The following is a 25,650-nucleotide window of genomic DNA, read 5'->3' as shown; positions in this document are numbered from 1 at the left end:
CAGCGGCCCTCATGGGAAGACCCCGGGGAGATCGAAAATACCATCGGGCCCGACCCCAGCCATTCCACGCTGGGTGGTCGATCCGGGACGGTTCCTGCCCCGTCCCAACGGCCCACTCTCAATCGACAGTGCATTGTGCTACATCATCGCCAGGCAAGTAGCAGAGCCGATCTCCTCGCCGGGGGCCTCCCCACGGCAAGGGATCCGCACTGCTCGCCATTGAACCACCCCCTGGGAGGTCGATGAAGCAGACCATACCCCTAGCCCCTGTCTCGGTCCCTGGGAGCCTGACTAGAGCCCCCAAACCGTCACGGGGCTACGGGATACGATCCGTCTCGGCTACGAGATACAACTTACCAGACGCCCGCTCAAGTTCGGGACATCCTCTTACCTCAGTCAGAGGCGAGGATGCTCCCATGCTTCAGGCCAGGGTCACCACCCCTCTGGCAAGCGATCATGCTCATCCCTCTGGCCGAGATGTTCAACGGGTTCTGCAGCCCGTACTTCATCGTCCCCAAAAAGGGGGGTTGCTAGATCTGCATACCCTGAACAGGCACCTACTCAAGCTGCCATTCAGGATGCTTACGCAGAAGCACATCCTGGCGTATACCAGATGTCAAGATTGGTTCATGGCAATCGACCTGAAGGACGCTTACTTTCATGTCTCGCTTTCGAGGGCAGGCATATCAGTACAGAGTCCTCCCTTTCGGTCTGTCCCTGTCCCCACGAGTCTTCACGAAGATCGTGGAAGCCGCTAACTATCTCGACGACTAGCTCGTCTGGGCACAATCGCGAGATCTGTGTGTACACACAGGGACCTAGTGCTCCGGCACCTAGATCGGTTGGGACCACAGGTCAACCGAAAAAAGAGCAAGCTCTCCCCTGTGCAGAGCATCCTCTTTCTCGGTATGGAACTCGACTCTGTCTCCATGACAGCGTGACTGACTCCGAGCACGCTCAGTCAGTGTTGAACTGCCTGAAACACTTCAGGCAGTCAGCGGTCCCCCTGAAACTTTCAGAGGCTCCTGGGCACATGGCGTCCTCGGTGGGGGTGGTCCCCCTCGGGTCGATGCACATGCGACTGCTCCAACACTGGCTACAGAGTCGGGTTCCCTGGAGAGTGTGGCACACCGGCAGAAGGCGTATGGTCATCACGCCTTTCTGCCGACGCTCCCTGACCCCCTGGTCTTCAATGACCTTCTTGCGGACAGGGTCCCCCTAGGGCAGGTGCAAGGCACGTCGTGGTGAAGACGGATGCCTCCCTGCAGGGTTGGGATGCCGTGTGCAACGGGCACGCAGTGTTGGGGCGGTGGACGGGCCCCCGCCTGCTTTGGCATATCAACTGCCTAGAGTTGTTAGCTGTGCTACTTGCACTGAAGACGTTGCAACCTCTCGTGCAGGGCAAGCACGTGCTGGTCCGGTCAGGACAGCACAGCTGCCGTAGCGTATATCAATCGTCAGGGTGGCATTCGGTCACGGCAGCTAACATGACTCGCCCGATGCCTCCTCCTCTGGAGTCAGCAGGTGATTAGCTCCCTGTGAGCCACACACATCCCAGGCGACCTGAACCAGACAGCCGATGCACTCAGATCAACATGATCAGTCGACGCCTCGCGGAGAGTCCAGCTCATATGGGAGCAATTGGGCCAGGCGCAGGTGGACCTGTTTGCCTCCCCGGACCCCTCGGCACGGATACCCTAGCGCACAGCTGGCCGCGGGGTAAGCGGAAGTACGCCTTCCCCCCAGTGAGCCTCATGGCACAGGTCTTGTGCAAGGTCAGGGAAGAGGAGCATCAAGTGGTACTAGTTGCGCCCTATTGGCCCAACCGGACTTGGTTCTCGGAGCTAAGGCTCTTGACAACAACTCCCCCCTGGCCGATCCCCCTGGCGAAGGACTCCCAGGGGAAGGGGCACGTTATGGCATCCCAGGCAGACCCCTGGAACTTCCATGTCTGGACGGGACGAGGAGATCCTGAGTGGCCCACCCCCAGTGGTTGGGACATCACTCAGGATAGGGCCTCAGCCACTAGGCGGCTATACGCCCATAAGTGGCGCCTCTTCTCATCCTGGTGCTCTTCTCGAAGAGAAGACCTGAGGAGTTGCTCGATCGGGAACGTGCTGTCCCTTCCTCAAGAGAGACTGGAGAGTAACCTCTTCCCCCTCCACACTGGGAGTGTATGTAGCCGCTACGGACGCTCACCACGAACCAGTTGCTGGGAAGCCTCTGGGACAGCACGACCTGGTCGAGCTCAAGAGGCCCCCCCCCATCGAGCCCCTCGGAGCTGCCGCTCTTTCTCACCTCACTATAAAGACGGCTCTCCTGATGGCGCTCACCTCCAAGAGGGTAGGGGACCTACAAGCACCCTCCGTGTCCACAGATTGCCTAGAACTCGGGCCCGGTGATTCTCACGTTATCCTGAGACCCCGGACCGGATACATGCCCAAATTTCCCACCACTCCCCCTAGAGACCAGGTGGTGAACCTGCAGGCGCTCCCCACCGGGGAGGAAGACCCAACCCCATCCGTGTTGTGTCCAGTACGTGCACTGCGCCTCTACTTGGACCGCACGCAGAGCTTCAGATGCTCTGAGCAGCTCTTTGTCTGTTTTGGAGGTCAGCAGAAGGGGAGGGATGTCTCCAAACAGAGGCTGGCGCACTGGATCGTGGATGCCATCGACGACATTTCCCCACTCGGTAAAGAATAGGCATTCCATCCATCACTAGCACCTTCCTGGGGGCATGCTGGGCAGAGCAGCCCTGCCCCCTTAGGCTGGGGAACAGTTGAGTTATCTACCACATAGCTCTGACCCGGACCTAGTGCTCCAGACGTGAACAGGCTTCTCGCTGTTAGAGAATCAAGGCCTCCACTCGTGACGGCCGGTGGCAGGGGCTTCCCACCTTTTTCTAAAAAACTATGAGACCCCCTACCTCTCCACTGGACGGTTACAATTTCGCGCTAGCGCTCACGCTTGACTCGCCCAGCCCAGTCAGCGTCGCTCCGCTAGAGATTGTGACGCGGCACAGAGCTGTGGCGTTTTCCATAGGAACCGCATCTGTCGGCTCGACACAACGTCGAGAGACCGACAGAAAGGGAACGTCTTGGTTACGGATGTAACCTCAGTTCCCTGATGGAGGGAACGAGACATTGTGTCCTTCTTGCCACAACGCTGGCCACCTGCCGCAGCGGTCGAGGGATGATCAGGCTCCTCAGACCAAAAGGTGAATGAATGCAGCACGCCGTCTCCCCTTTATACCCGGATACGTCATGCAAATTTAATTCGCCAATTTCATTGGCCTTTTCTAAACTAGTCAGAAGTTGATAGGTTCTCAAGAGCGGACCCCATCTGTCAGCTCGACACAACGTCTCGTTCCCTCCATCAGGGAACTGAGGTTACATCCGTAACCAAGACGTTTCTTCTGGTTTTTTACAGGACATTTTATAAATATTTATTTATTTATTTTTACAGTCAAAGGAATCTTAAAGATGGAATATGCTGGCTAAATAGTTACAGTATTTAATATAATAATAGGCTAATATTTATTTAACAAAAGCACGTTTTAGTATAAAAAGCTTTTTTTCAGTTGAATAAAAAGGCTTTTAATTTGCAATTTAATGATAATTTAATGAGATTTAATTGTTTATGTAGTATTTTCATCCCATATGTAGTCTAAATACTGTGTGACTTTGACGTGTATTAATGGTTGTGCGTTGCGAGCTGGGCCGCATTTCCAGAAACCTTCTTAATGCTAGGTCGTTCTTAAGTTATACCTTAAGATGTACATTATCGTTAATATGTGTTTCCCGAAACATTCTTAGTTAAGTATACCTTCTGCAGAGCCGTTTCTTGCTATATGCAGACAATGCGGCTGCATAGGGCCCCGCAGCCACCAGAGGGCCCCCAAACTGCAAGTTCATTCTCATATTTTATTATCTTTATTTGCATGTATTGCATGCATTCATTATGCATTCATTTGCAAAGCATGTTAAGTGTTCATGGGGTAATCAGGTTAAAATCACCTTTGGACTGGGCTGTCACGTGCCGACAGGTCTGACGGGATGATTGACAGCCGCCCACCTTCCACTGAAGTGATGAGAATAACGGTAGACGCTAATTACAATGTCATTGAAACGCACTTATGCGTCTGGTGCAGAGAAATGCAAAAAGAAGAAAACCGATGAAGAAAAACGATCACAGGATAAAGGTAAGGCATTTGATGTGGGTGGAGGGGGACACATAATGCCAAGTTAGTTTGCTACTTTTGTCATGCTGGCTAGCTCAGATAGCCTCAGATAAATGTGAGCTACCTCAGCTAACGGGCTATGATTGTTTGTTTGTATGTAAATAAAGTCAGCTTTATCCAGAGTTTGCTTTACAAAAAGGTTCAAATAAATGTGTCTCAAGCACAGACCTGTGCTACTATTTTATAAGTAAAACAAAAAACAATTATTATCAGACTGATTATTGTTACTTTTAGTGGTAGTAGTAGTAGTAGTAGTAGTAGCAGTATAGCAGTGGATTATTCATATAGCACTATGAATTTTAAATGATCACTGTGCTATGAAATATTATCCAATTCTTTGCTCTATTGAATTTTTATTTACTGTGGTTTGGTTACTGGACAAATCTGCTGACTTGGTTGAATTCCCCTTGCCAAATTTATTAGAATATATATTGTGACAATGTAGTTTACTAATTTGAACAAACCTGTACATTTAAAGTGTCCTGTACTGCATAGGACTGCTAGTTGTCCACTTTGTAATGCACTGCATGATATATGGAAACATATTCCCTTCATATCATATGGCGCTCATCACTCATTTACCTTCAAGAACATACTGTATCTGTTGCATTTATTAATGTACTCTAGCGTGCTTTCCTCTTAAAATGTAACAGACTGCTGCATCCGTCACCGAACATATGAAAAAGTTAGGAATCTCTACCTCAGAGTTTGAAAATATAGGGTCCCCCAAATAGTATCTCGCATAGGGCCCCCAAACAGCTAGAAACAGCCCTGACCTTCTGTAAGTCATATGTTCGGAAGGTTGGTCTGGAGCGCTCTTCATTATACCTTATCACTGTTAAGAGTTCACCCGCTAGTGGCCACTGTGAAAAAAAAGCTTTTTTTACATTGCAGTCTATACAAATAAAATTCTAAAGTTAAAATACCAGTAGTCTATATTGACGTGTTGTCATGCAAGGAATATAATTGTCTTTACATTGATGGTTGTTAGCTTTTTAATTATTTTATCTGTGCATCAGCTGGCAACCCAAAGAATTTGGAGTATATTTAAAGAGAAAGATCATGGTACAAAGTTTAGTCAAACGTGTTTTGGCTAAAATGTTTTGGCTAAATCAAAGACGGCGCCATCCGCGGAGCATTTTAGTGCATTTAATCCGTGAAAACCTGGCTACAATTATAATTATAGAAAACTGTTGATTATATGTTCCGCGTTCTGCGCTTTTATTTGGTAAATAATGACACTTTAGCAACATATATTATGATAATATAAATAAGGGGTTCCCAAAACAGGTATAATCAAAGGTAGGCTATCTCATGGAACACATTTTAAATAGAAAATAGGGAAACAACACGCATTCACTCCCATTACTTTTTAATTTTCTTGTCATGAATGAATAAGTTTAATTTTAATATCAAAATACCTTATTGTATGGTATGCTTGTTTATATTATTCCCCTTGATATTGTGTGATTAATAATGTTGATTATATTTTAATGTTTTAATAAATCGCGCTGTAAATGCGCCGCTTGCGCATCCAGTGTCCAAGCACAATAAACGTGTGAACTATACAAGTAATTGTTAGTTGCTGGAATAAACTTTTTAATGCACCGCAACAGCAAGTGGGTTTGCGTGACCCTCCGGCTCCGACCCAAAGTTTGAGAACCTTTGATATAAAAGACCATACTGCCAGTTAGTGTTGCGGGTTGATACATTTGGGCATGAGATTGCGGGTTTGCACACTCATTTCACAATTAAACAATATCCATTAGGGCTGTGCAAAAATATTGATACATGTAACTATCGGGAGGCACTTGCCAATACACAGCCCTAATATCCATGGTTGGATTTAGTTTGCAATTTGGTTTATTTTTATCCTATGAGTCCTAATAGATGCAACTTCAACTATTTCTAAAGTGCTTATTTTATAAAGAACACCTCTACCTCACATAACGCACATTTCGAAAGATTGATATCCATTAATTCAGCCCCACCGCCATGGACAGCACCTGGTAACGTAGGACATAGGAAAGTAACCTCATAAGGTATAGTTCGGGAAACACGCCTATAAAAGGTATAACTGTAGTTAAGGTGTACCTTAAGAGTCTTCCTAGCGCGCTAAGAGACAACGTTATCAGGAAACGCAGCCCTGAACATTTGTGTGGCATTCAAACACTGGTGCGGAGGGAGTTACCATGGAAACGGGGTGGCACCAGGAACTGACAAACAGCAAGCTTTGTTTCTCACGGTTTTCTTCAGTGTTTTCAGGTAAGTTTAGTCACTCAAATCACACAAATAGCCCCGTAGGGGCTATTGCCACTCCCAGCAAGCAATTTTGCATCTAAAAGACGTCTAATAGCCGTCCGGACATCTAGGCTTAAACAAGGAAAAATTTGGGCTGTCAGTGAAAATCTAATAGACGTCTAACCGTAGACCAAGAATAGACGTCTAACTATAGAATAGACTAGTCATTAAACAGTCAAAATATAAAGCTTTTATTAAGTAAAAGATTAATTTCACAAGTAAGACAAATTGAGATAATAGAAAATTATAAAAAATTAACAAAGAAAATACAATACAGAAAATTACAAAACAAAGCATTTATAAATGAAAATTAAAATGTTCCGCATGCTGTGCCGTGCTGAAATAGTGGGATTATAACACCTAGTCTTATTAAGCCAATTCGAATGTTTACACTGTTAAATTCAGAAAAATGTACAAAGAAACACTGGTGTAAACACAGTAACGGTTACACGAGCACGCAAGTTAAGTTAGCATTTAAAGCTAACTACAACGTGGCGTATACTGTTACACTGATATCCGCTTAAATGTTACTGTTCACATAATACCAAATAATGTAGATAAATAATGAACACGTGTGAAATCGAAAACACAGATACATACTAGACCAAATCAAAATTGTCCTTGTTTGGTGTAGACTGTCCGTTTCTTTGAAGTGTGCAGTGAATTCACAGTGCTGTGCTTTGCTCTCCCTCTCTCGTGCAATAACATGGCGGAAACGTTATCGCGAGATCTGGCAGCGGTGTCGCTTTACCCGAGGAGCGACAACCTGCTACCATGTCTCAGCCATCTAGCGTGAAGTGAAAGTGACTTATTAGTCAGATATGGTGACCCATACCCGAAGTGTGACCTCTGCTTTTAACCCATCCAGAGAGTAGTGAACACACGCACAGCAAGTTGTGAACACACATACAAGCAGTGGGCAGCTATCACTGCAGCGCCCTGGGAGCAAGTAGGCGTAAGGTGCCTTGCTCAAGGGCACCTCAGTCGTTACCCACCGGGGAATTGAACTGGCAACCTTCTGGTCACGAGTCCGACTCTCTAACCATTAGGCCACGACTGCCCTTAATTGCATTTTCATAAATAAACATAAAAAGAATGTATAGAAATGTTGTGAATGACAGCAAAAATGATAGTAAACGCCTTAAACACTGTTGGTTTTGTTTACATCATGGAATATTATACAAGTTTTTTTTAGGCAAAATCGGCATGACTGTATTTTCTGAAGTCCACAGTCAACGCAGCCTACCAGGACATTTTAGAGCACTTCATGCTTCCTTCTGCTGACAAGCTTTATGGAGATGCTGATTTCATTTTCCAGCAGGACTTGGCACCTGCCCACACTGCCAAAGGTACCAAAAGCTGGTTCAATGACCATGGTGGTACTGTGCTTGATTGGCCAGCAAACCCGCCTGGCCTGAACCCCATAGAGAATCTATGGGGTATTGTCAAGAGGAAGATGAGAGACACCAGACCCAACAATGCAGATGATCTGAAAGCCGCTATCAAAGCAACCTGGGCTTCCATTACACCTGAGCAGTGCCACAGGCTGATTGCCTCCATGCCACACCACATTGATGCAGTAATTCATGCAGAATGAGGCCCAACCAAATATTGAGTGCATAGAAATTAACATACTTTTTAGAAGCCTGACATTTCTGTTTAAAATATCCTTTTTTATTGAGCTTATGTAATATTCTAATTTTCTGAGACACTGAATTTTGCTTTTTCATTATCTGTAAGCCATAATCATCAAAATTTCAAGAAATAAAGCCTTGAAATATTTCAGTCTGTGTGTAATGAATCTATATAATATATCGTCGCTGTCGGGTGGAATCCTCGTATCTCCAAAACCATTATTTTTCAGAAAGTTAAAAAAACGGCATATTTTTTGAGTTATTAAACATTGTATCGTTAAAGTTGGTATTGTACCTTATATTGCTATCATATACTGTTGTGTACCAACATTAACACAACATTTCCCCAAAACCATGTTTAATCGGAGATACAAGGTTTATAACTTGGGAGCAGGGAGATACGAGATTACGCTGTCGGACACAGAGGTCGCTGCTGCCAGCAGTGTTCATCAAAGTCTGCGGTCGCGTTGAGCCTTTTGACAAGAGATGAGGCTTTAAAAGCTAATGAAAGCTAATGATTGTGGTTACATACATCTTCCTAAACTCTATTTTAAACGTTAGAGCTATGAGTGATGCAATACCAAAATAAAACGTTAAACAGGCTGTCTAATATAGGCGGAAATTAATCTGCACGCAAATAAAGTCGGCGGTTGCGTTGAGCTTCTTGACAAGAGAAAAGGCTTCAATCGTTAACCAAAGCTAACGACTGTGGTTACATACATCTTCCTAAACTCTATTTTAAAGGTTTAAGAACTATAAGTGATGTAATACAAGCTGACTAGGCTGTCTAATAGGCGGAAATTAGCCGAATCTGCTCGCAAATTTACCTTCCTGGCTCACGGGCTTCCTTCTGCACCGAAGCATTACAGCTAGCAATTTTTAACAAAACAGGCCTACTCAAATGTATCTAACCTAACTTTTTTCACTCGTTATTGTCTACTAAACTTTGAAACCGGAGACGTAATGCCGAGAAGCTCCCGCGGAGTGAAGAAGAGGTGGAGTTACGAGACTTCTCAAGACAGTTGAAGTGTCCAATGGAGTTTAGAGATTTGCTCTCAAGATATTTTCAACACTTTAGATTGATTAATAATTTGTAAAAATAACAGACCCACATGGGGACTGACCAATAGCATCGATTTGTGAAAGAATATGAAATTGACCAAATTTGGACATAGGAGGTTTCCGCCCGACAGCGACGATATGGGTTTCACTTTCTGAAATGAGTGACAAAAAATATTGACCTTTTTCATGATATTCTAATATTTTGAGATGTACCTGTATATGGTCTATGCTTAACCGAGACGTTGAAATGACAGCTATTGCATCGCTTTGCTACTGCTTCTGTTGGTTTTCTTCTCCTTCTTCCCCAATATGCGTCTATGGCAGCCCTATGAATCGTATGTAGGAAAATTATGAAATTTGGCACACTTGTAGTGGTGGTCCTCAATAGTCCTGTGACCAAGTATAGGGTCTCTAGCACTCACTCTATAGCGAAGTATAGTGAAGTTTCAAGACAGCGCCACCTAGCGTTCATGAGATTGCTTATAACTCTTGAACGCTTTGTCTGAAATTCTTTTCTGACGGTCATTATTTCTCCTGGTCCGTGCCGATTCCATTGATGCCTCGTTTGTCATTTTCGAACATTCGGTTCATAACTTATTGTAAAGCATGTGAAAAAGTTTTTTTTTTCGCTGCTCATTTGACAAATGTGTTCTATTTTTTCCATTTCCTCTCGTATGATCTTTGGACCGAGCTGCACAGAATTGGCTGAATCATTTTTTTGGTCAATTTTTCGAGAAATACCTCTTCCAAGTAGACTGTGCCTGTGACATTGTATCTTTCTCATATTAAACTATTCTGACTGGATGTAACTAAGTCAACTGAGTGGCACAACCAGATAAACAGCATGCCTTGGGTACTGGTTCAAAGCCTGAGTGGTGTGTTTAAATGTAAAGTCTACAATTGCATTTCATTCTATGATTTGTCTACAGTTTGATTTCATTCTCACATATTCTTCATATCCTGTTTGATTTTCATGTACGTTTGATCCCTGAGGATTTTTACTCTTGTTGCCCTGTGGTGCTAAGCTCCAGACAGATCTTACTGCGCAGCTGAGTGGTGTAACATGTTAAATCCCATGCTTGGAGACCTTGAGGTTGGTGGTTCGCAGCACATGTCATATATATATGTGCAATGAAGTCTTTGATTTGATTTCATTCTCACCTTCTCTTCCCAGCCTATTTGTTTCTCACGTACGTTCTATATCTGCTGGTTGTTGCTCTGTGCTGCTCTGGCTATGTGCTTTTTATTATCTTTATTATTGCTCCCTGAACTCTCTGTAAGTCGCTTTGGATAAAAGCGTCTGCTAAATGACAAAATGTAAATGTGCTACTATCGATCTAGACAGTGTTTATATATGCAGCTGGTTAAACCCCACACTCTGAGACATCAAGGTTGTGGGTTCGAGTCCTGTGAACAAACTGTAATCATTTTAATGTGAAATCAACGTTTTGTTCTCAACCTGTCCTTTTTTTCCATGTACGTTCCGTTCTGCGCCTGCGTGGCTCGCGGATACCCCTCGCTGCAGCCTGTAGCGCTGTGACGTCATGCATGTTGACGTCGTGCATGTGGACGTCATGCATGCTTTAGCGCACATGCGCCTTAACGTTTTGTGGTCAAGCATTTGTTACTGCGCATGTGTGTCCTGTTTACCTTACGCGGTGATGTTTTCACGTATTTTTATGTCATGAATGTGTAAACTCAGACCTTGGATATTATGTCCGACCTCAATGCATTCCTGTCAATCACGCGTCGTCAAGGCATATTAAAGATAGCCAAAACGATATGATTTTAATTTATTAATAAAGGTTACAGAAGAGACTTTATTCATGTCATTTCGTGCAGTAAAAACGTTTACTTCTGTGTTTGAGGTCGTGACTTCCCGAAATCCGAGTTGTCTTGCACACACGCGAAGTACCCCAATTCGTTATTAGAGTAAGTGCGTTTTAGGCAAGGCAATTCATACACATAGGCCTACACAAGGGAAATAAAATGATTGACAAAGAGAAATAGACGTATCGTTAAAATGCTAATTATTTAAGATCATAAATAAAACTTTAGATTTTAAGAAACACTAAAACATCAATAAAATTGATTAAAAATATGAGTGTATATACAGGTGCTGGTCATATAATTAGAATATCATCAAAAAGTTGATTTATTTCACTAATTCCATTCAAAAAGTGAAACTTGTATATTATATTCATTCATTACACACAGACTGATATATTTCAAATGTTTATTTCTTTTAATTTGATGATTATAATTGACAACTAATGAAAATCACAAATTCAGTATCTCAGAAAATTAGAATATTACTTAAATCCAATACAAAGAAAGGATTTTTAGAAATCTTGGCAGTTATCTGAACTTGTGTTGTCTGGTGTCTGGGAATGCCCCGAGGTATATCTATATATTTACATTTAGATTTCAACTTCAACTTCATTTATTTATTAATGCATTGTATTGCCCCCAAAAAATTTAGCAGACGCTTTTAACCAAAGTGACTTACAGAGAGTTCAGGGAGCAATAAAGCGATATATATACATATACACACACATTAATGAAGTAAAATCATCAAAAGCTGGTAAGGCCTACAATGCTTATGGCTGCTGCTTACTGTATTTTCATCACAGCTGCACTCCCTCCATGTCCCAGGATTTACGTGTTGTGCTAGTCGTCTTAAAAGTATAATATTAAATGAAACATAACATAATACTAAATAATAAAAACGTTTAAAAAAAGTAAAAGCTCTGATATTTTAAAGCCTTCATTTGTTTAAGTGCTTTTTTTAAACATATTTAAAAAGAAACCATGCCATAAAATGTGAACGCGTATCACAAAATGTCATAACGTTTTTTAATGACATCCTCTGTGACTTTGACAAAGACAGCACTGTAATAAAAATCGGTAAACAAAAAGACACAATTGTAAAGACACCATAAATATGCTCATTCACTTAGTACCATTGAAATCGAATCCGATCCCTGTGTTGTTTGAACATGTTCGTATACGGAAGTAAACAAACTTCGTCTGTATGGCGCATGTGGTTTAAAGGCATGCAGTACGTCACGTTGCGCATGCGCACTTATACATGCATGACGTCGAAATGCATGACGTCACCGCGCTACAGTCTGCAGCGGGGACTACTTGCATGAGGGGGCAACACCAGGTGGTTAACTATGGCGTTCGAATATGGGGTGTGGTTTATGCATTATGAGAGGTGATTAGTGCCATTTATAAGCCTAACCAGGACAAGGAGAAGGAGCAGCCTACCCTTCCGTCACCGTCAGTCCGTGTGGAGTTTTGAATGGATTTGATAGGGAATGCAGACGAAAGACCGGCGGCGACGTCATGGTAGGAACGTCTACTGGCGGCGTATGTGAGAAATTTATAAAAATATGAACGTCTTAAATATGGCGTTCCAAATGGTCCTAAAAATGACTTTGCAGCACACACTCGTCTCACTGAACGTCTCACTCCACGTCTTAACTGTTTTTGTATTCTGCTATTTATTGCATTGAATTCAAGACGCAGACGAGACGTTGACGTAACGCAGACGTCACGTAAATCACGTGTGGCCGTGAAGCGTCTATGCAGACGTCACGCGTCATTCACGTGTAGCAGTGAAGTTATTTGTTTTAATTTTTGCTAACACGTATTGTAACAGGCTACTCTACACAGCTTAATGCAGAGTGTCAAGCGTCTACTTTATATGGCGTTCCATACGGTCCTAAAAAATGACTTTGCAGCACACACTCGTCTCACTGAACGTGACGTCTGCGTCTGCTGAACGTGACGTCTGCGTCTGCCACTTCACTCATTCCTCTGCATGAACGTGACGTCTGCGCCTGCTAAACGTGACGTCTGCGTCTGCAGCGCAAAACGGACGGAACTTGATTTAGTCAAGCTCCACCTCCGTGAGTTTAGTGAAGCGCTATCAAGCGCCCCCGACTGGCTGTTAACGTTAATGTAAGTCTGACATGCACCTATGTGTAAACAATTATTAACAGAAAATAATTGCATACTTTCTGTTTGCCACTGTTAGTTAAAGCAATAAACACACCGCCAAGTAATAAATACATGTTCGCATGAATTTTACTGATCTTAAATTAAGATTTTATTTAAACTAGCAACTAAATGCCTCTTTATATTTAAGGCTTTTAACTTGAGGTTATTTAACATAAAAAATATAACTTAACACAATTAATACTTTTCAGAAGATCGCATGACATTACCTTCTTCTGCGTTGCTGCCACCTCTCCCATGCAGACACTGGCACTGTACCTGTTAGGACCGCCATAAGTCTAGGGTTCAAAAGGAGGCACGTGACAGAATAAAAATGGTGTTGTGTGTGTGTGTCAGCTGCAAGACTTAAGATCACTCAATTAAAAAAAAGATCTGAAAAAAACTAAAATGTCAAAGGAAGCAAAATAGTTATTTTATTAACAAAATTATTGAAGGGTTTCAAGCTTCAAGAGGGGGGTTAAGCCAAAATAATAAACAAAAGACACTCTACCTAGTAGGGAAAGTAACTAACTAGACTAACACAATAAAAAAGAACCAAAATACAGCAAAATACCCTACCTTCCTTACTAACAGGAGAAAACAAGAACAAAAGAAAATAAATTGGCACCCACCTCTCTACTAATCTTTTAACTTATGTGTTAACAAAAATGGATCAGTTTAGCAATGAATACAATAACAAACACAATTAAATAAACTTTAGGGATATGGGCATTTTTCAATAATTTCATATTCGAATATTTGAGCTAATAAAAAAACGAATATTCGTTTATTTAAATTAAATTGGTCCGGACCGGTGGACCGTGTATCATCTGATCATTTGATTATTCCATTCAATATAACAAACGGAAAAAGAAAAAAAACTGTCCATATTTCGTTTTTCCGTTTTTCTGCATGCACAAAAATAAAAAAACGATGTTTTTCTTCTTATTTCAGCCTTAAAAGGGAAATCCAATAAATAAATAAACCAAAACGAAATAACGACCCTAATTATAGTTTTTTCATTTTGGGGTGATTTCCCAGGGTCTTCTACGCGCGCACGCTTTGCGCATGCGCAATGTACAGCCGCTTACCGGGATCAATTGCATGTGAACTTGCGAAGCTCGAAATGGAAATGAATGCATTTGCATATGCTTTGTTTGTACTTTTCACTCCCACTAAAAGAGTCACACTGAGAGAGGAGGACATGACTGTGGAAAATATTTCAAAAATATATATTGAACAATGCCTAACGTTCACATACAATACTTTCCAGAGCTTACAGTCGAAGTTTGTTAGCATTATTGCTTTGAATATGTGACATTTAAGTAAACAATTAAGTAGCCACAGCTGGCTTGCAGCAGCAAATGTGTAAATCCATAAATTACTTTTGTAATTTATAAGTTATGTGATGCGAACAGCCCCTCCCCCCGTAACCTCACTCAACCGAGTTCATTAGGTTCCCCCAGCTAAAACTACTGTCCTGCTATAGAGTAATTCATAAAAGATGTTCAGTTTGTGTTGAAACTGTGAGGTTTTTATGTAGTCATTTGCACTATTACATTACATCAGTTTAGGCTACTGTTTTTAGGTAACATGCCAGAGCCTGTAGGCTACCTCACGGAGGGACCATAATAATGTTGCAGTGTTCCCCAGAGAGCATGCGGCCTCTTTTCCGATATCTCGTGATATGTCATATTATTTAAAAACATTTGATGAATATGAAACATGTACAGCTCGAGTGAAGCCATTGTAAATGATAACTGATCGATCGCGAGATTCGTGAAGAGCTCAGGCGCGCTGCCGCGCTCGGAGAAATCCGTGCAACATCACCCAAAAATGAGAAAAACAGTAATTAGGGTCGTTATTTCGTTTTGGTTTATTTATTTATTGGATTTCCCGTTTCAAGATGAAATAAGAAGAAAAACATCGTTTTGTTTTTTGTGCATACAGAAAAACGGAAAAACGAAATATCGACTATTTTTTTCTTTTTCCGTTTGTTATATTCAATGGAATAGTCAAATGATCAGATGATACACGGACCATGTTCAGGCCCGGATTAAGAATTCAGGGGCCCCTGGGCACAAGTGTCTTGTAGACCCCCCCCCACATACATAAACATATTCATTTTTCTAAGAATAAAAGGGCAGACTTTGTCAATGATTATACTATAAGAGTAATTTGTCCATTTGTTCAACTTTATTTGTGTAACAAGCACTTCGCGACTCACGTTCTTATGTAAGCGTGTAATGGTAAACGGCATTAACGAATATTAGTTATACTGTTACGAGTCTGTGTAAGTAAACATTTTGCAATGTATGTAAAAGCACTCTGGATTTTCTAATAACTTAGGCTAAAAATCGGTAAATTAAGGCAGATAGACCTGATCAACATCAATATAAAATTAATTATTGGCGAAGACACACCAATACATGTAAAAAAACTCTTACCTTTTTAAGATTTTAAAGACAACCGTGAGGGTATTCTAACTTAACCTATATCTTATATTCACAACAAAGCCGTTCTCATTTACATCTTTTCAGTTTCTATAAAAAGCGGCGATTTTGGCTATATTCTTTCACACAGCCTCTGTCATGGTAACCATGTGCATATTTACAGACGAAATGGGTTCATGTTTACACATTCAAACAGTCGATAACAGTGACAGGTTGTTGGAAATGCTGTTTTGTACTCATTTTATTCAGGAGTCACCTGTGGAATGTGCTGCTTCTTCCTGCCGCTCAATGAGACGATCCCTGCGCGGGGAAAGAGAGACCTTGCGCTCGCGGGGGACATTTTCCCACTGAAAGCTAAAGTTTATCGGAAAGTCGCTTGATTTATCGCATTGTGCTTCTGAACAAAAGCTGCTAAAGGGCTTGTAAAAGTTACTAAATCAAGAGACAGACTTGCGTACGTTAGAAACACGGTTTTGTGTGCGCACTTGCGTGTGTGCGGCCAGAGAGGCACACGGCAGAATGAATATAGCGAAAACATTTTCTCCCCCTTTCTTGGGCCCCAAGCACGTATGGGCCCCTGGGCCTGTGCCCATAATGCCCATTGGATAACCTGACATTGGTTTTCCTCGCACGAAACACTAAGACCTTGCGATTCACTAAAGCGGACCAGTAGTTGTACAACAGCCGAACACTTGTACTACAGGCTAGCCCGATATTCCCTTTTTGTGTTGCGCTTTGAAAAAGGTTGTTTTTATAAATGTAGCCTAATTAATAGTTATATAATATTAATGATAATTTGCTGTTAAAAACGATAAATTATTCAAGTTTCAAGTGCGTTTATATTGTTACCCTGTTGTTCTTTCTGCAGCTTCTGCGGAGAAAAACCCTCTTTTATGTTGCACTCTGAAAAAAAATATTATAAATGGTATATTTGTGGAGGTGTGTTGTTGGGTGCGATTAACCGCCAAACCGCATGATTTGTTGCGTCTTCACCGCGGTAAGAAACAAAAACTTACCGTCAGCCCTACCTCCAGCACCAAATAAAAAACAGTAAACTTTCCAATTTAAGCACACAACGCCTTTTTTACAAACCTGTGATATATTCTAAGGGAGACTACAATAACAAGAGGGACCATAAATTGTCAAAATCAGTCTCATTCCATAAATGATGGCCCCAAGCCGTGTCAAAGGCAGAACTTTAAACATCTCACTGGCCCACTGTTGAAGGTTTATTTTATCCACGCAGTAGTGCAGTTTTTGTGCAGTTTATGTTACCTATAACCATAATTACAGCATACTATTTAATTTGATACTATTTAATTTGATCTTCAGCGTTCTTCAAGACTTGTGTAGGTTGCATAAACTGCTCAGACTGGTCTTACAAGTTAGTCATAATTTTTTTTCTGTTAGACTGGTCCTAACTTATTTACATTTACGCATTTGGCAAACTCTTTCATCCAAAGCGATTTACAGTACATGCAAGCTATACATCTTATAGTATATCTTTAAATCAGTTACATAAAAATGCAGATGTCAGGCGGTAACCACCGGCCCTAAGAATCGAACCAGCGACCTTCTGGTCACGAGCCCGAATCGCTAACCATCAGGCCACGACTTATATTCAACACAATGACTACAATAAACACAAATACAATAATATGACATGTGCCAATAACCTAGTAAAACCTTGCAAATGCATACACATTAAACAACAAGTAAAATAATGTTTGATAAGATAAAGATGCTAAAGCTGAGCTTTGCAGAAAAAAACAAATGCTAAAAACAAAACAATTGCATGTAAACAAATGAAACAAATCAAAAGTCACAATGGAGTTAACAATAACATAGTAGTGCGCTGAATAATCTTGCTGTAAGCAATTACATAATTCCCTAGGAATGCAACGCTACAGCATGGACAATGATGTACATTTTCAATGATTATATCGGAAAACTCAGCAGCAATAATCGATCGCATCAGAACCATATTAACATCAGAAAGCAGCAATAACATGCACAACATATAATAATGAGATATAAAATGGTTCTGGACTTAAATGTATTGCACAAACACATTACACAAAGCATAACAAACAGCATAAACTAAGATTGACAGCTGATCCTTGCCAGTGCGCAACACAATTAACAGAATGTCAAGGAAACAACACATAAACATTAGTTCCTAGGACAGACGCAGACGTCACGTTCATTGAGAGGATTGAGTGAAGTGAAAGTTAACGAAGTAGACGCTTGACACTCTGCATTAAGCCGTGTAGAGTAGCGTGTTACAATACGTGTTAGCAAAACTGAAAACAAATAACTTCACTGCTACACGTGAATGACGCGTGACGTCTGCATAGACGCTTCACGGCCACACGTGATTTACGTGACGTCTGCGTTACGTCAACGTCTCGTCTGCGTCTTGAATTCAATGCAATAAATAGCAGAATACAAAAACAGTTAAGACGTGGAGTGAGACGTTCAGTGAGACGAGTGTGTGCTGCAAAGTCATTTTTTAGGACCGTATGGAACGCCATATGAGTGAAGTGGCAGACGCAGACGTCACGTTCAGCAGACGCAGACGTCACGTTCAGTGAGACGAGTGTGTGCTGCAAAGTCATTTTTTAGGACCGTATGGAACGCCATAACTTTATAGGTATGTCGTCTCACAAGACGCCCGTTACCATGTACGTCGCCTCATACATACGTCGTCTTCATTTATGTTGTCTTTGAAAATATGTAAACTTAAAAATGTATTAAAGACACGGAGGTTTTTCCCAATTATTTTGATATTGAGTATATGATATTCAAATGAACAAAAACAAAGATTAGGCTATCTAGTAAGGACATGTTCTTATTGTATAAAAGTTTAGGGGAAAAAACTTTGGAAACATATTGGTCATAAATGGTAAATTTCACATACACAAACAAAAATGGCCAAATAATAAACCCAAAATCATACTATTCAAAACTGAATGAAAGCATTATTTCGAGAAGGCTCGTATAGATACGATAAATAAAAACAGCATATATACATATAATTTTGTTTCTTTTTTCCCTCCTTGTTGGATCATTTGTTGCTAATATGAATGTAAAAATGAATAGGCCTACATTGTGATGCTCTATATATGTATGGATGTTCTTGAATTAAAATAATATAAAAAACATATAAAACGTTGCATTATGGGATGTATTTATATATTGTTTTACAGTAATTGGAAGTAATTAGACAGTAATTGAAGTGAAGCACAAGAAATTAAACATGTTGGCTATAGTCTTTAGGAGTCTTTTCTCGCGATTTTGACTTAATTCTAAATTTTTTCAACAAAATGGAGAACAAGTTCTTCTAAGCAAACATTCTTCATTTCCACGTATGTAGTTTATTTATTTAGGTAAATAAGAGGTTACAAAAAGTATAAATGGTGATGGTAGAAATTAGGATGTATAAACAATATAAATTTTATATATTTAATTTATTACAATAAAGCAATAGGCTACAAATATGGTCACTTCTGTGCAAAAAGAGTGGGAATTAAAAAAGATGTATGGATTTCTGATGCGCAGGAGTAGAACAGCAAATTCTAAACCAAGGTTTCTCAGCTCTGGCTCTTGAGGTACATTTTCCTGCAGAGTTTAGCTCCAATCTTAATCAAATACAACTGCAGTACACAATCAGTGTCTTTAGGATTATTATAAAAAGTTGCAGGTGGGTGAGTTTAATCAAGAATGGAGCTAAAGGGGTTGCAGGAAAGTGTAGTCGAGAACCCCTGATACATATCATCAGCTACTTAAACTGAAAGATTAAGGCTGTGGTATAAACGTTTCCCACTAGAGGGAGCAATTGGATAAGGAATCGTTTAAAGGGATATTTCACCCCAAAATGAAAATTGTCATCATCTATTCACCCTCGATGTTCCACACCTTTATAATTATCTTTCTTGTGTGGAACATATACAAATATATTTTGAGGATTTTGGTAATAAAACAGTTTTTGATCCCCATTGACATCCATAGTAGGAAAAAAATACTATGTCAATATGGAAATATTAAGTATGTGAAATATTTAAGGCTATTTTCAAATATCAAATAGTATCTCATATTTTATTTACTTTTTTTGCATTTTAAAGTACTGTTGCTAGCTGTTAAGGCAGCTATATGATGAGATGTGTCCACATTGTATAATTCATTTCATTTTTGTAATTTTGTAATGTTTTTTTCTGTGTAATGTTTTATTTAGCAGACAGTAATTTCAATAAATCTGAAACTAGGCTATTGCTTTTAAAGTAACAATAAAATTAATAAACTTTTTTCCTCCAATAACGTGCATTTGTGGTTCAGGTGTTTGATTAAGGTTGAAGCTAAAATTTGCAGGACAGTGCACGGGCCTTTTAAAATGTATATGGTATATATGACCCTTTCTGCTCAATTAATTTGTACAAAGTGCAGTCAGCTGGTCTAACATATCCACCTGTGATAAATTAAATGTTCAATTAAATGCTGTAAATTATTCATAAATCATGTAGTATGGCGAATCCTTTTTGGCATAAGTATTAAGTTTCTCACGATCATACTGTCCTCTATCTTTCCAGATGAAGAAGATGCTGTGATCCCTGAAGCCATCTACAGCGAACTCGAGGTCCAGCTTCTGACAGTGTAACAATTTACGCATAAAATTCAACACACTCAAAGAGGAGAACAAGCAGCATTTCAGTTACTCTACTGGGTGTTTTCTTTACTGGTTCTATTAGATGTTTTTATTGACTTTGAAATGCAAGTCGTGCGTTGACATTTTATAGGACACTTTCAGTTCTAACATTGTCTATTTCATGTTTTATGAATATATAATAATTATTTTAATGTTCATAATTGTGACAGTTCTTATTAGCACACTGCTGTAGTTGAAGCTACTACACTTTCAATATTGTGACAAATAAACCACACTTTGATTTTAACAGTAAGAAGTATACCAGTAATCAAGTATACTGGACATTCTCTACTATTAAGTGTATTGTTTTTAAAAAATTTAGTATATCGAGCAAAATCTATTGATGTTCGGAACATCATTGACTGATGCTAAAGAATAAACGCAACACTGGATACATTAATTTGGTTTTATTTGTACAAATTGTAATGTAAATAAAAATAACGTAAATATATAGGCTACTTATGACATTTCTGTACTGTACGTAATATGCATTATATGTGCTTGTGCAGTCATCCATATTTTAGTTCTTAGTGTGTACTTTTTTGTGTGTAACTAAAATGTCTTTGTATGCAGCTGTGACATGACAATAAAGATATTATATTTTCAAAATGTGATCCATTAATGTAAGCTTGTGTATAATAACTGATACACAGAAATTGTCAGGTAAAATGCAAATACAAAAACTATTAAATACGTCAAAAAAAGGTTTCATATTGGAATATTGTAAAATAAAATATTTAAAATGAATGGACTATATGAAATTCTCACAATACACAGTAAAAATGCTCACTACTATTTCAAAAGATGTCACTGTTCTTCTCATGTTATCCCGGCTCTTAACCATTTCTCATTATTTCTTGTGGTTAACAGTACGACTGTGTCTGTGATCCTTGGAAAACTTCACAAAAATTAAACAATAAATTGAAGCTTTAGGTCACAGCTATCCTTTGGTGTGTCCTGCTCCTAAACTTTGTGTCTTCTCTGACTTCATCATAATTCTGAAACATGTCGTCCTCTCCCTGATCCCCTGTCATCTGATTCTGACTGGGAGCTGAGAAAATACATATAGCCTAGTATTAATGATTTGATTAATGATATTCGTAACATAACAATGGGAGGTAAGTGAGAACGATATCATTTATAAAAAAATCAATGTCATCAATTTAAGGTGAATTGTGTAACAAATTAAAAACCGATTCAGTATTTAAACAATATTTATACCCTTTAAAAGCCAAGCGATGTCTGTTTCTTTACAGCAAACATATGCTAGCAATAGCGTCCAAGCTGTCCATGTATTTTTAAACGGATAGTTTAGCCTACTTCTTTACTTGACAGGGGAGCAGCTGACAGTATCACAATGCTGACGAACATAATTTATTGTAATCCGGCGAACTTTGTGTAAGCAACGAGTACAAATATTCATCTTCTCCTCTGTCATGTTCACAGCTCTAGGTAGAGATGAATGGCTTTCAGTGGCACAGCGGATGTGTTTTCGCCCCCTGAATGTAAACGCGGAATTAAGCGGCCGTGCATTGAGTGCATTCATTTTAATGTTGTTCACTAAAACCATATGATCACTCACTTTTAATACTTTATTTAAAGCAATTATTATTGCCTCATTGTTATGTATTTAAGTAATATTAAAGTATATTGGTCACTTAAATCTATCTTTTTTGCGCATAAACGAATAGGTAAATAAACAAAATCATCCTTTGATGCTCGATTAACAGTAATTGTTACTGACAGCCCTAGTTAAAGCATTTCAAAATGCTTTGACTCTGTACTATTTACAAGCGTGAAAGAAAAATGGTCAGACATTACATTAATAACAAATCATTGCATAAATAATCAAGAAAATATTAAATGGTATCAGCACACAGGTAAGTAAGATAAAAAAGTTAACTACTATTGTTAAGAAAGATAAAAAATAAGGAAAGTAAAGCTAGAAAAATCATGCGGGAAACATGTATATTAATTGTGGCAGCGTACATGCGCGACGTTAGAGTCACGCGTCTCTTGTGGCGACTACCCCTCCGCTCACCTCAAAGTACACGACTGTCTCCTTCGGTAGGTAATCCATGGCACTATCCACCCCACATAGACCAAACTTGCAAACTAAGCAATCAATCGTGTCGATGGTCGCTTACTTTGCCGTGACCAATGACGTGTGATAAGAAGCGTGAAACTTTCGTCGCCCCACCTATCGCGTAAGAAGCTATGTGAAAGTTACGCGACGTCTGGGCTGTGTGGTCTGAAGTAACTTTCTGCTTGTTACCACAAAAAAATAACCAATATGTTTGCTTAAATAGTAGAACTCTAATACTGGAATGCAGAAAGTCAGTTGTATTACTTAACGTAGCTGGTTAGGAAAAGGTAAATTAAATCTTGCAGTAAGCAGATTTTGTCTACAGCAAGGCCATATATACTGTATATAAAACCACTAAACATAAAAATAAAACCACCAGTAGGTAGCGTCAAAGCACTGTTCTGTTGAGATTACATGATGGGCTAATGTTCAACATATTGTTTCAAAACCACAAAAATATATTTAATACCCACACAACTGCTCTACTTAGAATTGTTTTGCTGTGGTGCTGTTTGGAACAATATTTTCATTGACTATTGTGTGAAATGCCAGTCATTAACAACGTAGAAACGTATAAATAGAAATATAGGTAAATGTATGTGCTGTTGTTGGTTCCCACGACATGCTACATTTTAATGTTTTAATGACAACAAGAATTTCTTGGCTTTAAATGATCACAATCCGAACACAAAACTGTAGCATAATATAATAATAGCATAATCATTTATTAAATGTGGTTGTGCATCTGAGGTAGTTTCTGCTCAGTTGTTCAGCCGGAAAATATAAACAAAATGAAAAATGGAGCTCTGGAGTATTAAGTCATCAGGTCTTCGAGCAAGAGAAGTGTAAAAACAGACCCGCTCTTATTTATAGCAGGTGATCAACAATACAATAAGCTACAAAGTGAACTAACATCATAACCTAGGAAGTTCGTCAGTACAATAGACTTGAGAATAGATTAATATGATAACCTGCAGACATTATGAATAAAATAGCCTTGATAATAGATTAACATGGTAATCTACAGACATTAGCAGACATCTATCTATCTAAAGCCCAAAACACAAATGGCACATAAACTAAAGTACTGTCCTACATCAATTACATAAGACTGTACATCCTCTGTTTGAAGTGTGAATGGCTTCTACACTAATACCAGCTTTTTGTCTCTCTATGAGGCCCACAGACCAGGTCCAACCAAGCCTGATGATGTTTCATGTAACACTGGGATATCGGAGGCCAACAGACCCAGCTTGCCCAGCCTGAGTCTCATCATTGCACTGCCATGGACATATGGTGCCCCGAGAGGCCCAGCATTTATAATTCAAAACACATTCATATAAATATTATATTATAGTTGATCATTTGTATTTATTAATTAATATTAAACATAGCATTTAAATTAATATATTATACATACCCGATTCCAAAAAAGTTGGTACACTGTACAAATTGTGAATAAAAACAGAATGCAATTATGTGGAAGTTTCACATTTCAATATTTTATTCAGAATACAACATAGATGACATATCAAATGTTTAAACTGAGAAAATGTATCATTTTAAGGGAAAAATAAGTTGATTTTAAATTTCATGGCATCAACACATCTCAAAAAAGTTGGGACAAGGCCATGTTTACCACTGTGTGGCATCCCCTCTTCTTTTTATAACAGTCTGCAAACGTCTGGGGACTGAGGAGACAAGTTGCTCAATTTTAGGAATAGGAATATTGTCCCATTCTTGTCTAATACAGGCTTCTAGTTGCTCAACTGTCTTAGGTCTTCTTTGTTGCATCTTCCTCTTTATGATGCGCCAAATGTTTTCTATGGGTGAAAGATCTCTCACTGTTTCTGTCTGCACTGTCTCCAGTGCAGTCATAATGTCATCAGTCGCAAATGCCAGTCGTAAATATTAAACACGATTAATACATTCGTAGTAAAGATGACTGACAACAACTGCTTAATAAATTCAAAGACTATAATTTTTAGACACCACACAATGAACAATTTTATCTGCGATTTGAAACAACGACTGAGAACAACTGGAATAGACTAGGCATGGTTATTGGTTATGATCAAATTCCATTCATAATCATAGTGAAAATCGTTCAATGTGTCCCCAGTTTAACTTGTAAGACTAGTCTAAAACAGATTTATGAAACCGAACTTAATCATGTGAAGATTTTATGCAAACATTTGTTTTGAGTATGTGCATATCTATTAGACATTTGTGTCGTTTGTTGTGAAATTGCAATATTTCATTATATGCAAAAACAACAAAAAAATGTCTTTCAAACATATTGACCTGTTCTCAAAATATTGGTACGGTATTGTGTGGTTTCTGTTTTTAAGACTTTTTTTGGCTTGTGTGTTACAGATGGAGATGCAGCCGTGGAGGTAGAAAGTGGAAACAAAATTCTAATTACCCTTGAAGATGTGCTTGTGTTTGCTTCTGGAGCATCTGCTATACCTCCGTTTGGCTTCAGAGAGGGTCCAAGTCTTCAATTTCTTCATGAAGACCTAAATGGCAACCGGCGGATGTTTCCAGAATCAAACACTTGTGCCATTACCTTGATGTTGCCCATTGGACATGATTATGGAGAGTTCTGTCATTTCATGACAACAGGCATAATTCAGTCCCCCCCGTGTTTGGGGTAGCCTAAACCCCTTTTCCCAAACCTTTTTATTGCTGGACCACTGTTGTTTTTTTACAATGTTTTTATTTCTGTATATTGTGTTCTTATGTTATTGTATAAATGGTGCTTTATACAATAATAAAATGCTACAAATGTTGACATTTTTTGTTTTGCCATTAAAATTGATGTTTTTTTATTCAGTCATACCTTCATTTGACTTATGAATATAACTTTTCCAAAGATGCAGAACCTCCAATATAATACAAACTATCATAAGCAAATCTGACATGCATTTAAACACGTAAGCCTTCATTTCAAAAGCAAATGTATACTGTCGAAAATTGCTCTGTTACAAAAACTGTTAATGCTTTTGAGCCCTTAATGTACAAGAACAAGACATACTGGAACGTCCTACAAGTATATCACGGAGTGCACTTTGATAATGAGCAATGAAGTTCTCTGCTACCATGCACTGTTAGATTATCTTAAAACTTTTAGTTTAACAAAGGGGGACAACCTTTGAAATATGTAT

The 25,650-nt window shown here is 39.6% G+C and overlaps 1 long non-coding RNA gene across 1 annotated transcript in view; it reads left to right on the top strand.

The window, feature by feature from the left end:
- LOC130563151 (uncharacterized) overlaps nucleotides 1–21,006 on the top strand; it is a 29,198-nt gene extending 8,192 nt beyond the window's left edge. Inside the window, exon 2 of the long non-coding RNA XR_008964060.1 lies at nucleotides 20,282–21,006. This is a non-coding gene — a long non-coding RNA (uncharacterized LOC130563151). The remainder of the gene's footprint in view (nucleotides 1–20,281) is intronic.
- Nucleotides 21,007–25,650: the final 4,644 nt, after the last annotated feature.

The sequence above is a fragment of the Triplophysa rosa genome, linkage group LG1 (genome assembly GCF_024868665.1).
Source record: "Triplophysa rosa linkage group LG1, Trosa_1v2, whole genome shotgun sequence".
Classification (NCBI taxonomy): Eukaryota; Metazoa; Chordata; class Actinopteri; order Cypriniformes; family Nemacheilidae; genus Triplophysa; species Triplophysa rosa.
This window is presented reverse-complemented; position numbering and strand designations above follow the sequence as displayed.